General features: G+C 39.7%; 2 long non-coding RNA genes across 13 annotated transcripts in view; one reads left to right on the forward strand and one right to left on the reverse strand.

The window, feature by feature from the left end:
* Positions 1 to 12,846, forward strand: part of LOC102158976 (uncharacterized) — a 928,007-nt gene that overhangs the window by 865,394 nt on the left and 49,767 nt on the right. The window lies entirely within an intron of this gene.
* Positions 1 to 12,846, reverse strand: part of LOC110261984 (uncharacterized) — a 229,611-nt gene that overhangs the window by 109,437 nt on the left and 107,328 nt on the right. For 2 of the 5 annotated variants that reach the window (XR_014813183.1, XR_014813184.1), the window contains exons 4-5: positions 12,301 to 12,467; positions 6,189 to 7,706 (exon numbers count right to left, since the gene is read on the reverse strand). This is a non-coding gene — a long non-coding RNA (uncharacterized LOC110261984). Of the gene's footprint in view, positions 1 to 4,282; positions 4,861 to 5,382; positions 7,707 to 12,300; positions 12,468 to 12,846 lie in introns of those variants that run through there. The other 3 variants (XR_014813185.1, XR_014813182.1, XR_014813181.1) reach the window with 3 other exon arrangements.

Consider the following 12,846-nt stretch of genomic DNA (forward strand, 5'->3'; position numbering starts at 1 on the left):
TTGTTTCCATTTTTTTTTCAATGAAATAAGAAGAATAGGGATGTTTTGAAAAAGAGCAGAAGAAAAAAAGTGTGGGCTGTTAGAGAGAAGAAAATATGTTTAATCCTGTAGGAGAGGCATGCAGCACCTAAAGACATAAAGGAGGCTCATAAGGCAGCCTGAAGAGCTCGCCTGAGGTTAGTCCTTATGAACCCAAAGAGAAACAGAGGAAAGGGAGCTTGTGCTTCCTCCAGCTCCAGTCAGCTGCTTGGGCAGCTGCATAGTGGGTGATGAGTTGATTTTTATAGATTTTGGGTTTTGCAAAGCCGAGATAAAAGCAGGAGAGATAAACCAAGAAGCTGAGGTGGTAGATGCGGGAGTCATTTCATGACACAGCACAGCTTCTAAGCTGGGTAAGGAGGTGAGTGAGGGTCTGAGGGGTGGGATGGACAGTGAAAAAGTGGAGAATTAGAAAGAAAGGAATTTTGGGATAAGGGCACAGAGAGACTGTGTGTGAGAGAGAGAATGGGAAGGGGGTATAAACAGGCTGCATCCTGAGAGTGGAGCCCTTGAAATTGAAATTAAAATTGAAATGTCAAGGTTAAGATGTGGCTGGAGTGACAGAGGTGGGGAGGAAGGCAAACTCCTGAGATATGAGGAGGTCAAGGACCTGGGCAGTGAGGCTACTGGATGGATTTGCTGCACAGAGATTGAAATCACCAAGATTTATGACAGAAGTTGTGTTAGAGAGAATGGTAGGGTCCACTTAGGAGTGTAAATTGGTAAGATGAGGGAGTTGTGCCTCAAGAATCTGTAGATGATCGTGGCATGGAAGAGTAGAGAGTAGTATAATCAGAGCCCCACTGTAGCTCAGCGGAAATGAATCCAACTAGTATCCATGAGGATGCGGGTTCGATCCCTGCCCTCACTCAGTGAGTCGGGGATCCAGCATTGCTGTGAGCTGTGGTGTAGGTTGCATACGCAGCTCAGATCTAGCCTTGCTGTGGCTGTGGCGTAGGCCGGCAGCTGTAGCTCCAATTTGACCCCTAGCCTGGGAACTTCCATGTGCCTCAGGTGCAGCCCCAAAAAGCAAAAAAAAACAAAAAAAAAACAAAAAACAAAACAAAACAAAAAACAAACAAACAAAAAACAAACAAACAAAAACACCAGGAATAAAGTAGTATAATCTAATGACTTAAGTGTCTAAGAAGAAAAGTTTAAAAGTTTTAAAGTGGAGGGTGAAGTCATAAAGTCATAATGCCTGAAAGCAGCAATCAGAACAGGGAAGATACCCACCCCCAACCCCACTCCGGGACCAGGGGTATGAAGTTCTATAAGAGGCAGTCATGACTGGAGACAACAGCAGACAGAGGTATGCTGGGGGCAGAGAGCGAGGTTTCCTGGAGTCCAGGAGGCTGAAGAGGTTGGGGAGAAAGCTGAAGAAACAGAGCAGAGGTGAACAAGTTCAGCCAACATGGCCAAATTCAGCCACTCCCCTGGTTTTTTAATACCTGGGAGCTGAGAGTAGATTTTATATTTTTGTTTGTTTGGTTTTGTTTTTCTCTTCTTTGGCCACACCTATGGCACACAGAAGTTCCAGAGCCAGGGATCAAACCTGCAGCATCCTGAGCCACAGCAGTGACAATGCTGGATCCTTAACCCGCTGTGCCACAAGGGAACGCCAAGATTTTGTATTTTTAAATAGTTACACTAGGTGGTTATGTAAGTGCATGTATGATATCCTTGATTTTGCCTCTTGGCTCCCAGGCCTAAAATATGTACTATCCAACCCTTTAAAGACACCAAACATCCCCCACGCCCCAGCACAGAGGGTCAGCTGCAGGTGCTCAGACACAGTAGGCTGAAGAGCCTCAAAATGATGGAGACACATGCCCTGACCTGTGCCAGATAACCTTCAGCCAAACCTACCCAAGATTTGTGGGGAAACTCCCAAGGCCATAGTGCAGATGAGCACATAGCACTTTGGTTTCTCCAAAGCCTATAGCACTTCTAAGACAATATGACAGGGCATATAGTACTTTTTCCAGTCGTGTAGAGCACGCACAACTTCACCTCCCTACCCTCCCTTGCCTCTTCCACTCCACTGGGGAAAAATCACATCTACATACACATGCACACAAACACACACACAATCTGCCAACTCCTGATCTAGAAGATTTTGCACATGATCGACCAGGAAAGGGCTTGTGTGAAGCCAATTAGGAGATATACAGAGTCGTATGGGAATACGAGTCTGATGAGAAATAACTTAAGAGGCTGGGGATCTTCCGTTGACTGAGATAAATAGGATATACCATCACCAAGACTCCTAAGGGTCATTTAATCAAATGTGGTGGGAGGCTTTTAGCCAGTAGGGGTGGGAGGAAGTGAGAGACCTTTTCAAGAGCAAGTAGAGCTCCTTGGGTCCCCAGTCAGTCACTGCTTTGGTGTCTTGGCTGTTGGGAGATGTTTGGGAGCACGGGAAGCTCTGGGTGTGGTCCCTGATGGCTCCGCCAAGTCTGTGTTCACACTACCTTATCATAGCTGCATATTATTTAATCATCATTACAGTTCTGTGAGGAAGACATTATAACTTCACAGATATATTATACTACATTATAATTATAAGACATATAAGATATGATAATTTCACAGATAAGAAAAAAAATAAGTGATTTGACCAAGGTCATACAGGTAATAAAATCCAAAGCCTCATCTAGAACCTAGGTCTTCTAGCTATTAAGCCAGAGACTTTTTTTTTTTACAACTAAATATTGTCCTAAGCATATGCATTCAATTACTCAGCCTTAAAAAAAGAACAAAATAATGCCATTCTCAGCAACATGGATGGCCCTAGAGATTATCATATTAAATGAAGTAGACCAGACAATGACAGTTATCATATGATATCACTTATATGTGGAATCTAACTTTAAAATGATACAAAAGAACTTATCTGTAGCCAGAAACAGACTCAAAGATTTCGAGGTCAAACTTAGGGTTACCAAAGGGGTAACTGAGGTGGGGGATGAGGTTGGCACATGCACACTACTGTATAAAGGGGAGATAACTAATAGGAACCCACTGTATACCACAGGGAGATCTGCCCAATGTTCTGTAATAACCTATATGGGAAAAAAGAATAGATATATGTGTGTTGTGTGTGTGTGTGTGCAATTAACTTTGCATAAACCTAAAACTAATACAACATTGTAGATCAACTAGATCAACTCTACCCCAATTAAAAAAGAGTATGCATTCAGGGGAGTGAATCAGCAATAGGGGAGTGCTTCTTACAAACCAGAAAACATTTAACAAAAGGATACCAGCAAAGCCCTCCATTCACTAAATCAAAACACACGGTTATGCAACCCTACCATCTGACTGTTAAGAACATATTTTCAAAGTTATCAGAGACAGGAATGCATCAAAAGAAATAAATACATGCGCACATATAAACAGGAGGTGGTCTACTCCAAACATGAATTTCAGATATCAGTGTGGGCAGAAAAGCCAATATTGGTGCTGAATTCCAGAAACGCGTTCTAGCCCTAGAAACCTGTTCTCTGGTAAAGGGCAAAAGACTCCATCACTTCCAACCGAAGCCTGGGGCATATGGCCACGTGATTATGTCCTTCTCACCAAGCAAACATCAAACAACTGGTTCAAAGTCTAAGAACTTTCAGGACCCTGGTTTGCCCTGAATAAGACTACTACAAGCAGTTAGGACTCTGGAAATTGCTATCCTTAAGTATATTAATTAGCAACTTCAATCCTATTTTAATTGGCTACTATTGTAACCCTTTTCAATAGATCAGACAATACATGATGAAACCTAATTTTCTGACATTAAAATTGTGGGTCTGGTTCAGAATTATAGTACATATCCTGAGATTCTCAACAAAGCTCCCCGTATGGAATTCCTCCTCCTGCTTTTCCTTTCCTTCTTTTTTTTTTTTTTTTTTTTTTTTTGTTCCTTTGGCCATGCCCATGGCATGCAGAAGTTCCCAGGCCAGGGATTGAACCCACACCACAGCAGTGACAAGGCCAGATCCTTAAACTGCTGAGCCACCAGGGAACTCCTGCTTTTTCTTTCTTTCGTGAAAAATGAGTGTGATGAGTGCCACATTATACATACCTAATACAGCTTTCAGTAGTGCCTCTTAAGTGTAGATACTTTATTTTTACAATATAGTTATGAAGTGCTTTTTACTATACGCAGTAGTTATAGATGCCACATTTAAAAGAATAAGAATCATTTGATTTACTATCAGAAATACTGAATCAATTGATAATTAAAAGATTTCTCAAAATGAAAATATTTATTTTAATTTCACTTTCTTTGACATATTTTTTGTGTCATTCAGAGTTACTACAATGGAATATAAGTATTTATTCATTGATTCATCATGACATATTTTAAAATATTTTGTTTTAGAGACCTGAGGTTTTCATAGCAGATCCAACAAACAAAAGACACTGAGGTTGTTCTCAAGGGACATAAAATTGAGGCAAATAAGATTTTAAAACAGTACTATAAGAAATATCAAAGGCCATACAAATATTTTCTGAACTTCAGTACAGACAGTAAGGTCAATGATAGTCTGTATCAGTCAACTCAGGATACATAATGCTGTGACAAGAAAAAACCTAAAAAATTTCAGTGACTTATTATATATTTTCACTCATGTTACAAGTCCAGTCAGGGTCAAGAATGATATATCTTGGGAGTTCCCATTGTGGCTCAGTGGTAACAAATGCAACTAGAATCCATGAGGATTCGGGCTCGATCCCTGGCCTTGCTCAGTGGGTTAAGGATCCAGCGTTGTCATGAGCTGTGGTGTAGGCCACAGACATGGCTCAGATTCCGAGTTGCTACGGCTGTGGTATAGGCCGGCAGCTGTAGCTCCAATTTGACCCCTAACCTGAAGACTTCCATATGCCATGTGGAAGCAGAAAAGAAAAAAAAGAATGACATTTCTTTCATATTTCTTTGTTCCCTACCTGAAGGTATTTCTCTTAGGGCAAATGGAAAAGATAGTATGGAAAAACCACACAAGAACTCTTAAAACCTTCATTTAGGAATATAATGGAATTTCCCCTTATATATACAGTCTTCCTACAGGGAGAGGTAGATGGTGATTCTTTAGAAATGTTCAGTATTATTATTATTATTTGTCTTTTTGTCTTTTCTAGGGCCGCTCCCACAGCATATGGAGGTTCCCAGGCCAGAGGTCCAATTGGAGCTGTAGCTGCCGGCCTAGACCACAGCCACAGCAACATGGGATCCAAGCCACATCGGCAACCTACACCACAGCTCATGGCAATGCCGGATCCTTAACCCACTGACCGAGGCCAAGGAGCGAACCCGAAATCTCATGGTTCCTAGTTGGATTCATTAACCACTGAGCCATGACAGGAACTCCCTTCAATATTATTAATATGTTTTAAAAAGCTAATGTTCATTTACCAGAGACAAGATACCTAGCTACAATTATTTCATGAGTGTATAGGATCCTTTAAAGACCCAAGGAGGAATCCCACTCCAGGTGTATTACAGAGAGAGGGGGCAGCCGTGGCTCTTTTGCTGACCGGACCCTGCTTAGGGTGTATGGGGTAGATAGTATGTATGTGATTGCCCTTCATTTTTCTCTACATATTTTGGGGTTGTTGGCCTCTCACTTGCAGTCAGATCCCACGTGGACACTGGGTGACCCAGCTCCTGACCCACTTCTGGCTTCGCACAGCGTTCTGGCAATCACACATGTTCAGCCATCAGCTCTCTCACCAACCCTGTCCAAGTCCTTTAATCCACACTACTCTGCTCTGCTTCAGGAGTCCCAGGACTGCAGCCTAAGCCTCCTCCAAGCACCTGTACCACATCTGCCCACTTTCACTCCATCCAAATCCCAGACCTGGCACTTCAAATTTGGCAGATCAACGCCACTGTTGTCTACTGTTGTCTACCTGTAAATAGATGGCAAAGAAACAAGTTTTTAAGCAAATACATTTTTGGCCAATAAAATCTGGAAACATAGGGTCCAAAGGGATGGAAACTCATTTCCTATGTAGTTTAATAAATTTAGAAGCCACTCTTCCTTGAGTTTATTGCATAGAGGAGGTCTCCATGGACTGGACTGATCAGGAATGGCATGACAAGAAACAGAGGCACTGGAGCTAAGCAGAATTTACAAGAATGAACCAAAAACTTAAATCATCCTGCTTTATTTAGCAACTTTTTAAAATTGTAATTAAAACATAAGGGGGAAGGACTGGGAGGGACTGGGAATTTACGGTTAATAGATGCAAACTATTGCCTTCGGAATGGATAAGCAATGAGATCCTGCTGTATAGCACTGGGAACTATGTCTGGTCACTTATGATGGAGCGTGATAATGTGAGAAAATAGAATGTATACATGTATGTGTAACTGGGTCACCATGCTGCACGGTAGAAAATTGACAGAACACTAAACCAGCTATCATGGAAAAAATAAAAATCATTATAAAATAAAAATAAAACAAAAAGTAAAAAATAAATATACTTAATTACAACAGACATCACATATACTTTAAATTTTCTTACTTCTCCCTATAATATTTATATACTAAAGCAACAAACTGTAACATAATTACAATTAATGATAGCATTGGCATAACTGTAAACTTTATTCGTTTACATCCAGGTTTTAAAAAAGTGAAGTATGGGACTGTCCACTGTGGCTCAGCGTATTATGAAACCTATTAGTATTCATGAGGATGCGGGTTGGCTCCCTGGCCTCGATCAGTGGGTTAAGGATCTGGCATTGCCATGAGCTGTGCTGTAGGTCACAGATGCCCCTCAGATCTGTTGTTGCTGTGGCTGTGGCTGTGGCATAGGCCAGCAACTGCAGCTCTGATTCCACCCCCAGCCTGGGAACTTCCATATACCACAGGTGCAGCCCTAAAAAGAAAACATAAAGTATGAATAACACAAATTAGATATACACATATAATGCATATTCTTAATAAGGAAAGACAGTAAATAAATACTGATTTGGTCATATCTTCAGTGTCAAATCTACATAATATGTTACTATTTCTTGGACTGCCAAACTCTCTTGTTTTAGATTGAGGATGAAAAGGGAGACGTGTAGGTTTTGGATAAAAGATCCTACCTATTTAGACTTCAGGCTCTGCCCAACACAGAAGAGGGCTAAGAAATAAGAGACAATCTCTTCCGTTTCTCTTCACTAAGTGGATGAATCTAAACGCAATGACACTTTCTGAAAGCTATGTTTGAGGGCAGCATCGTATGCAGCTGATGCTGCTTATTTTTTTTGTGAAAATGGGAGACCTTGTTTACAATCTTCCTGTTTAGAGGCAATAAGTAATTTTTCCTGCCTAACATATGAGAGCATTTTACATAATCTTTTCCAACTTTCCTTAGAGTACCCTCCAGGGATCAGCAATTCAAGTTAGCTGGTGAGTTTTCGTCTTTAGTTATTTTCTTTTCAAATGGACTGGTCTTGACAGCTCAGTCCCTAGCTGGTTCCAGCAGCCCTGCGATCACCAGTAGTGCATGTTGGGGCTCCTTCCTAAAAAGATGGTGACAGAAGGTACTAAAGCTGATGTGTGATCATGGTACTTAGCTTTTAGTAGTATTGCTTCAGTTTTCCATGTGGGAATCCCTCCAGGAAAAAAAAAGTTCAAACATTGAACTTGCAGTCTCAATCCTTGTTTTAAGGTCTGAAATGGAAGGGAAAGGGGATTAATTTTTCATATGAATTAAAGATGACTCTAACAATATGTTTCTTTCCAAGGTTAATAAACAGGAAAAGGCAAGTGATCAAGATGTAACCATAATTATTACTAGATTTACTTCAGACTGTACTTACAGCTACAAGACACTATCATTACAGGCAATCCTTTTAAATGTCAACATCAATTTAAAATTACTCAGGATTTTTCAATAAGTGGTCTTAGTGTATTCAAGTTCAAAATGACATCATAAAAGTAGTGACATATTTTTGAACCATTCAATAATGATAATAATAGTAAGATTAAAGTGTCTACTAGTCTCAAGCTATTGTTTGCATAGCTACTAAAGGCAAAAAAAAAAAAAAACCACATAGTAGACCAATAATTATAAATGTAAAATGAATTTCAGATTAAAAGTAAAGATCAAATTATGAAGGAAGTCTGTGGTGTTTTGATGAGTGCTGTTTGGAATAAGGTGTAAGTAATTTCTAAAGATTAGCAGAATATTCATTATTGCCCGCTAATAGTAAATACAAATTAATTCACTCATCACTATATGCTTTGACATAGGACTGCTTTTCTTTGAGATAACTTACTTGTCAGGCAGCATAACCACATCAAGACACCAACGGTGTAATTTTCCACAGTTCACTTAATTTGCTAATCTAAAAACACATTCAAATACAGTTCACCCACAAGTTCAAATTTATGGGGAGATGACTCTCTCAAATTGTTTATTTACCCAAATATTTTTGTTCTTATTTTCCATTGCTTTAATTATAACCCTGTTGAAAGAATACTTAAATCAATGGAACACATCCAATATTTAAATTCATATTAAAAACTGTAAAAAGGCAAAACTATAATATATTCATATTACTAGCTTCATTTTAAGAGTGACACGTAGATATCGATGGTAAAAGCTTGGATTTTGCAGGCCAGGATTTAAACCTTGGTTCTATAATGTATTAGCCTAGTTTAGTAGTTACGAGCACAGATTCTGAGGCCAGAATGCCTGGGTTTAAGCTTGGTTTGGTCACTTATTAGATGTGTGACTTGGGAAAGTAACTGGACTTTGATTTGATTATCTATAAAAATAAAAATAATTACAATACCTACCTCTTAGGATTGTTTGGAATTCGTTTGTTGATATATAAATTAAGCACTTAGAACCAGGCTTACAGTAAATGCTATTGCAAGTGTTTGCTTTATCATTATACGTCTGATTATTATTATGATTATTGATAGCTTATGAAAGTTATTGAACCTTTTCTAATCTATTATTTCATCCTTAAAGGGGGATAATAACAACTGCCATCTCATAGGGTGGTGAGGAGGACTGAAAGACATAAATCATATTAAACCCTTGGCAAAATCCAAGACATGTAGGATGTACTCAAGGTTCATTGGCAATTTTCAGAAGCTGGTTTTGGGGATTTCTCACTTCTCTCATAGAAGGACTACGATGAATTCCCCAATAGCAGGACTCTCACTAACTTTCTAAGTAGCTCTAACTCTTCCCCCGCCCCTTACCTATGGGAGGGTGAATAAACTAGAAAGGACTGAACTACTCTGCAAACATAGGCATACCTCCTTTTATTATGTTTTGATGCACTGAATTTTGCAGATCATGTGTTTTTTACAAATTGAAGGTTGAACAAGTCTGCTGGCACCATTTACCGTTGTTGGCTCACTTCTTATTGCTGTGCCACATTGGGTCATTTCTTGAAATATTTCAAACTTTTTCATTATTATAACATCTACTCTGGTGATCTGTGATCAGTGATCTTTGATGTTCATGTTGTAATCATGTTGGGGTGCCGCAAACCACGCTCAGGTAAGGTAGCAAACATAACTGATAAATGTGTGTGTGTTCTGACTGCCCCCCTGACCAGACACTCCCCATCACTCTCCCTCTCCTGGGGCCTCCCTGTTCCCTGAGACACAACAGTTTTGAAATGAGGCCAGTTAGTAACCCTACAGTAGCCCCTAATTGTTCGAGGGAAAGAAAGAGTCACATGCCTCTCACTTTAAATCAAAAGCTAGGAGTGATAACTTTTAGTGAGGAAGGCATGTCAAAACTCAGAGCAGGTCAAAAACTAGGCATCTTGCCCCAAATGGTTACCCAAGTTGTGAATACAAAGAAAAAATTCTTGAAGGAAATTTAAAGTGGTACTCCAATGAACGCACAAATGACAAGCAAAAAAACAGCCTTGTTGCTGATAAGGAGAAAGTTGTAGTGGTGTGGATAGAAGATCAAACCAGACAGAACATTCCTTTAAGCAAAAGCCTAATCCAGAGCAAGGTCCTAACTTTCCTCAATTTTATGAAGGCTGAGAGAGGTGATGAAATTCTAGAGGAAAAGTTTGAAGATTAGTTCTCGAGGTTTATGAAAAGGAGCTAAAAGTGCAAGGTGAAGTAGCAAGTGCTGATGGAGAAGCTGCAGCAAGCTATCCAGCAGATCCAACTAAGATAATAAACGAAAAGTAGCCACACTAAATAACAGACTTTCCATGTGGGCAAACCAGCCTTCTATTGGAAGAAGATGCTGTCTAGGTCTTTCATAGCTAGAGAGGAGAAGTCAATGCCTGGTTTCAAAGCTTGGAGGGACGGACTGACTCTCTTTCTAGGGGCTAATACAACTGGTGACTTTAAGTTGAAGCCAGTGATCATTTACCATTCCCAAAATCCAGGGTCCTTACCAGTTATGCTAAATCTACTCTGCCTATACTTTATAAATGATTCACAGGAAGAAGTAAAAATATCAGCATTCGCAGGAGTTTAGAAGTTGATTCCAACCCTCATGGATGACTCTAGGGCTTCAAGACTTCAGCAGAAGAGGTAACTGCAGATGTGGCGAAAACAGCACAAGAACTAGAGTTAGAAGTGGAACCCGAAGATGTGACCGAAGCTGCAATCTCACCATAAAACAGTTTAACAGATGAGGAGCTGCTTCTTGTGGATGAGGAAAGAAGGTGGTTTCTGGAGATGGAATCTACTCGTGGTGAAGATGCTGTGAAAATTGTTGAAAAAATGACAAAGAATTTAGAATATTTTACAAACCTAATTGATAAGATAGCAGCAGACTTTGAGAGGATTGACTCCAATTTTGAAAGAAACTCTATATGGGTAAAGTAGAGCTATCAAAAAGCACTGCATGATAGAGAGACATTGTTCATGAAAGGAAGGGTCATTTGAGCAGCAAATTCCATTGTTGTATTATTTAAAATGAAATTACATTGGGTTATTTTATTTAAATTGCCACAACCACCCCATCCTTTAGCAACAATCGCCCTGATCAGTCAATAGCCATCAACACTGAGTCATGAGCCTCCACCACCAAAAAGATTATGGCTCACTGAAGGCTCAGATGATGGTTAGCAGCTTTTAGCGAGAGTATTTTTATTTTATTTTATTTTATTTTATTTTATTTTATTTTATTTTATTTTTAATTGTTGAGAGTATTTTTAAACTAAGGTGTGTACATTGTTTTTTTAGCTGCAGTGCTATTACATCCTTGAACTCTAGCACACTGCTAACATGACTTTTATATGCCCTGGGACATCAAAACATTTACGTGGCCTGCTTTATCATAATATTTGCATGATTGTGGTAGCCTGGAACCAAAGGCAAAATATCTCTGAGGTATGCCCATGAGAGAGGATGTATATAAAAAGGCAGCCTCTGAAAAGGTGGATAGGTGGATAGGCCTATTTTCATCCCATTTTATCAATTTCCAACACCCTGATTCTGTTACCCTGTGAAACTACAGTGTTCATTATTATGGCTGGAGAAAGGTACGATAGTCAATATTCAAATTCATGATGATACTTGAGGGTAAATATCAGTCCTGTCAAGGGTTAGACCTTTTTTTTTACTCACTCCATGTCTTTTAGAAGTCTCTTGCCAGAGTTTTCTCATCAACATTTCTATAACGGACAAAACTTAAAATGTCCTCGTGCCATAGAGAAATGGCCCCTTAAGGCTCCGCCCTGAAGAACAGTATGTCCCCAGCATCGTATGTAGAAAAGAAAGGTAGTATAGTCCATTTTTTATATGGCACAAATGAACCTTTCCACAGAAAAGAAAATCATGGACATGGGGAACAGACTTGTGGTTGCCAAGAGGGAGGGGGACAGAGTGGGATGGTCTGGGCATCTGGGGTTAACAGATGCAAACTATTGCCTTTGGAATGAATAAGCAATGGGCTCCTACTGTGTAGCACTGGGAACTATGTCTGGTCACTTGCAATGGAGCATGATAATGTGAGAAAAAAGAACGTATACATGTATGTGTGACTGGGTCACCTTGCTGTGAAGTAGGAAATTGACAGAACACTATAAATCAGCTATAATGGAAAAAACAAAAATCATTATTAAAAAAAGAAAGAAAGAAAGGTAGTATAGTCCATTTTAAAACCAAACTACCATTAGCCAGGATCCAGATGCATATTCCAAACAGCCTGAATTTTTTGGATTTAGTTGTGTCTTCCAATCTGTACACAGTTTGAGCTGGAGCCGGAGGAAAAGGTTAGGTGTGCTTTCTATTCTTTAAATTCCCCCACCCTTCACCCCCAGCTCACCTGAGAAAGGTCCTTAAAATTAAAGAACTGTCATTGTCATCCCTTTGGTCTCCTCCCCAGGATCCCATCAACTTCTTCTTTCTCAGTCCTGATTCAGGTCCCGTGCACCACTATGCTGAGTCTCTGCTTTAGGACGTGTCGCCAATATCTGCTTCTGTCATCCTGGCCTTGATGTTAGCACCAGATAGAAAGGAAGAAAACCAGAAAGGTTTAAAATAGGAAATATTCTCTGTGCACATCAACACATGATTTGGATAAAATCAGCAACTCTTTCTTCACTGAGCAAAAAAGGAGGCTCTTGATTTTTTTCAGGTTAAAATTCTATTATTTGTTCTCTACCTTCCTGCTGGTTGCATATCTGTGATCAAACATCATCCTTAAAGTTTCACTTGCTCTCCTTTTACTCGACTAGAAGTGGAGTGTGTGATTTCACTGGGTGTTGACAAACGTGGCTTGACACGGGGAATTAAAAATGTTTCTCAACATTTGTTCGGACTGTTTTCCAAACAAACCTACTTCACAGTGACAAGACTGACCAGATATGTG

Source organism: Sus scrofa, chromosome 8, assembly GCF_054392235.1.
Source record: "Sus scrofa isolate SSC_HxYL_T2T_F1_AM1 chromosome 8, Sscrofa_HxYL_maternal_Yorkshire_Landrace_v2.0, whole genome shotgun sequence".
NCBI classification, from domain to species: domain Eukaryota; kingdom Metazoa; phylum Chordata; class Mammalia; order Artiodactyla; family Suidae; genus Sus; species Sus scrofa.